The sequence below is a fragment of the Micropterus dolomieu genome, linkage group LG01, assembly GCF_021292245.1.
Source record: "Micropterus dolomieu isolate WLL.071019.BEF.003 ecotype Adirondacks linkage group LG01, ASM2129224v1, whole genome shotgun sequence".
Classification (NCBI taxonomy): Eukaryota; Metazoa; Chordata; class Actinopteri; order Centrarchiformes; family Centrarchidae; genus Micropterus; species Micropterus dolomieu.
In genome coordinates, this window is record NC_060150.1 from 92,457 (window position 1) to 98,351 (window position 5,895).

The 5,895-nt window shown below is 49.3% G+C and overlaps 1 protein-coding gene across 1 annotated transcript in view; it reads left to right on the top strand.

The window, feature by feature from the left end:
- Nucleotides 1–5,895, top strand: part of LOC123971238 (NLR family CARD domain-containing protein 3-like) — a 427,855-nt gene that overhangs the window by 44,556 nt on the left and 377,404 nt on the right. The gene's annotated exons all lie outside the window — the stretch shown is intronic.

The following is a 5,895-nucleotide window of genomic DNA, read 5'->3' on the forward strand; positions in this document are numbered from 1 at the left end:
AGACAGACAGGTGGAGACAGACAGGTGGAGAGTTAAACAGACAGACAGGTAGAGACAGACAGGTGGAGAGTTAAACAGACAGACAGGTGGAGACAGACAGGTGGAGAGTTAAACAGACAGACAGGTAGAGACAGACAGGTGGAGAGTTAAACAGACAGACAGGTAGAGACAGACAGGTGGAGACAGACAGGTGGAGAGTTAAACAGAAAGACAGGTAGAGACAGACAGGTGGAGACAGACAGGTGGAGAGTTAAACAGACAGACAGGTAGAGACAGACAGGTGGAGAGTTAAACAGACAGACAGGTAGAGACAGACAGGTGGAGACAGACAGGTGGAGAGTTAAACAGACAGACAGGTAGAGAGTTAAACAGACAGACAGGTAGAGACAGACAGGTGGAGAGTTAAACAGACAGACAGGTAGAGACAGACAGGTGGAGACAGACAGGTGGAGAGTTAAACAGACAGACAGGTAGAGACAGACAGGTGGAGAGTTAAACAGACAGACAGGTGGAGAGTTAAACAGACAGACAGGTGGAGACAGACAGGTGGAGAGTTATACAGACAGACAGGTAGAGACAGACAGGTGGAGAGTTAAACAGACAGACAGGTAGAGACAGACAGGTGGAGACAGACAGGTGGAGAGTTATACAGACAGACAGGTAGAGACAGACAGGTGGAGATTTAAACAGACAGACAGGTGGAGACAGACAGGTGGAGACAGACAGGTGGAGACAGACAGGTGGAGAGTTAAACAGACAGACAGGTAGAGACAGACTGGTGGAGAGTTATACAGACAGACAGGTGGAGAGTTAAACAGACAGACAGGTGGAGACAGACAGGTGGAGACAGACAGGTGGAGAGTTAAACAGACAGACAGGTAGAGACAGACTGGTGGAGAGTTATACAGACAGACAGGTGGAGAGTTAAACAGACAGACAGGTGGAGACAGACAGGTGGAGAGTTATACAGACAGACAGGTAGAGACAGACAGGTGGAGATTTAAACAGACAGACAGGTAGAGACAGACAGGTGGAGAGTTAAACAGACAGACAGGTGGAGAGTTAAACAGACAGACAGGTGGAGAGTTAAACAGACAGACAGGTAGAGAGTTAAACAGACAGACAGGTGGAGAGTTATACACAGACAGGTAGAAAGTTATACAGACAGACAGGTGGATGAGACCTGTCTCACTGTCTTGTGTTTCCTCTCAGCAACTCCACGCCATGATCGCTGCTTCAGTTTCTATAAAATCGTCTCAGAAGCTCAAGAAGATCCTCGAGGTCAGTCTGTGTACACGATACACTGCATGTATAAATACACAACCTGTCTAAACGATACACTGCATGTATAAATGCACAACCTGTGTACACGATACACTGCATATATATAAATACACAACCTGTGTACACAATATACTGCATATACCCAATCCGTGTACACGATATACTGTATATACACAATCCGTGTACACGATACACTGCATATATAAATAAAGGACGTGAATATTAAATGTCCATAGAAAGACGTGCAGGCTGTGACGAGTGTGTTGTTGCAGATCATCTTGGCTCTGGGAAACTACATGAACAGCAGTAAGAGAGGAGCTGTGTACGGATTCAAGCTGCAGAGTTTAGACCTGGTAACACTCATACTCACTAACACACCCCTGATTGGTAATCTGGAAGGGATATGATAATGAGATGATAATAAGATTGTGTTTGTGTTCAGCTACTGGACACCAAGTCGACAGACAGGAAACAGACGCTGCTTCATTACATCTCCAATGTGGTGAGAGAGAAATATCCTGCAGTGTCTCTGTTTTACAACGAGCTGCACTATGTGGACAAGGCTGCCGCAGGTGAGTCAACCAATCACAGCGCTTCAAACACCCCGTGTTCTCCTCTCCTGCGTGTCACTCACCTGCGTCTCCTCACCTGCGTGCTGCTCACCTGCGTGTCGCTCACCTGCGTGTCGCTCACCTGCGTCTCCTCAGCTGCATGTCGCTCACCTGCGTCTCATCACCTGCGTGTCTTCACCTGCATGTCACTCACCTGCGTGTCGCTCACCTGCGTCTCCTCACCTGTGTGTTCACCTGTGTGTCTTCACCTGTGTGTTGCTCATCTGCGTGCAGCTCACCTGAGTGTCTTCACCTGCATCTCCTCACCTGTGTCTTCACCTGCGTGTCGCTCACCTGCATGTCCTCACCTGCGTGCTGCTCACCTGCGTGTCCTCACCTGCGTCTCCTCACCTGCGTGTCTTCACCTGCGTGTCGCTCACCTGCGTCTCCTCACCTGTGTGTTCACCTGTGTGTCTTCACCTGTGTGTTGCTCATCTGTGTGTCGCTCACCTGCATGTCTTCACCTTCATGTTGCTCACCTGCGTCTCCTCACCTGTGTGTCGCTCACCTGCGTGCTGCTCACCTGCGTCTCCTCACCTGCGTGTCCTCACCTGCGTGTCTTCACCTGCGTGCTGCTCACTTGCGTGTCCTCCTCTGCGTCTCCTTACCTGCGTGTTCACCTGTGTGTCTTCACCTGTGTGTTGCTCACCTGCGTGTCACTCACCTGCGTCTCCTCACCTGCGTGTCTTCACCTGCATGTCGCTCACCTGCGTGTTGCTCGCCTGCGTCTCCTCACCTGTGTGTTCACCTGTGTGTCTTCACCTGTGTGTTGCTCATCTGCCTGCTGCTCACCTGAGTGTCTTCACCTGCATCTCCTCACCTGTGTCTTCACCTGCGTGCTGCTCACCTGCGTGCTGCTCACGAGCATGTCGCTCACCTGTGTGTCTTCACCTGCGTGCTGCTCATCTGCGTGCTGCTTACTTGCGTGCTGTTCACCTGCGTGCTGCTCACCTGCATGTCGCTCACCAGCGTGTCTTCACCTGCATGTCGCTCACCTGCGTCTCCTCACCTGTGTGTCTTCACCTGTGTGTCTTCACCTGCGTGCTGTTCACCTGCGTGCTGTTCACCTGCGTGCTGCTCACCTGCGTGCTGCTCACCTGCGTGCTGCTCACCTGCGTGCTGCTCACCTGCGTGTCGCTCTCCTGCGTGCTGCTTACCTGTGTCTTCACCTGTGTGCTGCTTACCTGTGTCTTCACCTGCGTGCCGCTCACCTGCATGCTGCTCACCTGCGTGCTGCTTACCTGCATGCTGCTTACCTGCATGTCTTCACCTGCGTGCTGCTCACCTGCGTGTCCTCCTCTGTGTTTCCTCACCTGCGTGCCGCTCACCTGCATGTCTTCACCTGCGGGTTGCTCACCTGTGTGTCTTCACCTGCGTGCTGCTCACCTGCGTGTCCTCCTCTGGGTCTCCTCACCTGCGTGTCCTCCTCTGCGTCTCCTCACCTGTGTGTCTTCACCTGCGTATTGCTCACCTGCATGTCCTCACCTGTGTACAGTGAGTCTGGAGAACGTGCTGTGTGATGTGAAGGAGCTGCAGCGCGGCATGGAGCTCACCTGGAGGGAGTTCAGCATTCAACACAACTCCACGCTCAAAGACTTCATCAGCAGGCATGAATCACGACTCAACAAACTTCAGGAGGACGCACGCATTGCTCAGGTGAGACAACACTAACATGCTGATGACAGCTGTCTAATCACAGCACAGTACAAAGACTCGTTATTTGCATAATGTCAAAACCTTTTCAGGGCTTTTAAAGTACGAGCTCTTTTTTATTTGTAGTCCTAACTTGGTAGTCCTCTACAAAGTTAGCACTACAAAGTTAGGTCTACAAAATCAGGACTGCAAGTTTGGACTACAAATTATAGTATCTGGAGTATCTGGAAATCAAATGTACCTTTCCATCGTGCCTGAGATTGCACTAAGTACTTGGGACAGCACACCCGAAAGACTGCTTGGGGAAACCCCAGCAGAAACAGATACAGTATGCTGGAATGACCCAGATGCAAGGAAATGCCAGCAGATCGTGCTTCATCCAGCCAGAGGGAACAATCCCTGACCGTCCGCACCGTGCCCGGTCACTCTGCAATCTTCTGTCCCTGTACGCCCCAACGCCCCAACGCCCCATTCCCTCTCCGATACCTACAATGGGTTGTTGCTGTTACGACCGGTGCGCTGTGAACAGTTGGTGATCGTTCCCTCTGGCTGGATGGATTTTAGGCGTGATCCATGCACTACCGCAGCTGGGGGCTCTCCGCAGGCTCTACTTCTTTCATTACGGCTGTGTCTCACTCGCCAGTTTGCACCTTCCTTTCAAACGTATTAAATACAGATGCTGTTGCACTCACATGAAATTGCGTTTAGACTTGGTAGATCACACTGCGTGTAGTGAATAAATGTATTTGCATGTTACCCTCCCATTACTTTGCACAATAAGATTGAAACGCCCCAAATTGCATATTCATTAAGGCAAAAGTAGTAAATGAACAACAGATGCCATCTTGCACTTTTGAAAGACGTCATTCTGCGTGCACACCGTTAGTACATCAGCTTACGTGCTAATTTGTTGGTGATATCAAGTTTGCACACATTTTTACTCATGCAGACCTTTAAGTAAATCTGGCCCTTTGTTTGGACTCCAGGACGCATTTGAAGACGTGGTCAAATTTTTTGGAGAGAGCTCAAAGACGATGCCACCATCTGTCTTCTTCCCCATCTTTGTTCGTTTCATCAAAGCATACAGGGTGAGTAAACGCAAAACATCTCAGACTCCTCCCCCTCAACAGGGGGCGTGGTCTAAAGCTCCTCCTAAAGGTACAGTCAGGACTTGTTATGAATTCATTGGTGTTGAAACGCTGACATGCTGGAGGCAGGGCCTATAACCCAAAAAGAGACTGGTGTGTATTTACTGTGTGTTTGTGTGTTCAGCTGGCGGAGGAGGAGAACGAGCAAAGGAGGCGCCAGGAGCAGATGTTACTGGAGAAACTGGAGCAGGAGGAGCAGCAGGAGGAGGAGGAGACCAAGGTAAGACTGACCTCTGACCTGTGGTGGTCAAACACTCACTGATGGATCGTTATCCATTTTTCTAAGTGGACAAGTGGTTTCACTTAGAAAGTTAGAAAGTGGGCTCCTGACATGACACTCGTTACATGACACTTCTGATGTTACCTGACGCTCTTTTCATGACACTCGTTACATGACACTCCTGATGTTACCTGACGCTCTTTTCATGACACTCGTTACATGACACTTCTGATGTTACCTGACGCTCTTTTCATGACACTCGTTACATGACACTCCTGATGTTACCTGACGCTCTTTTCATGACACTCGTTACATGACACTTCTGATGTTACCTGACGCTCTTTTCATGACACTCGTTACATGACACTCCTGATGTTACCTGACGCTCTTTTCATGACACTCGTTACATGACACTTCTGATGTTACCTGACGCTCTTTTCATGACACTCGTTACATGACACTCCTGATGTTACCTGACGCTCTTTTCATGACACTCGTTACATGACACTTCTGATGTTACCTGACGCTCTTTTCATGACACTCGTTACATGACACTCCTGATGTTACCTGACGCTCTTTTCATGACACTCGTTACATGACACTTCTGATGTTACCTGACGCTCTTTTCATGACACTCGTTACATGACACTCCTGATGTTACCTGACGCTCTTTTCATGACACTCGTTACATGACACTTCTGATGTTACCTGACGCTCTTTTCATGACACTCGTTACATGACACTCCTGATGTTACCTGACGCTCTTTTCATGACACTCGTTACATGACACTTCTGATGTTACCTGACGCTCTTTTCATGACACTCGTTACATGACACTCCTGATGTTACCTGACGCTCTTTTCATGACACTCGTTACATGACACTTCTGATGTTACCTGACGCTCTTTTCATGACACTCGTTACATGACACTCCTGATGTTACCTGACGCTCTTTTCATGACACTCGTTACATGACACT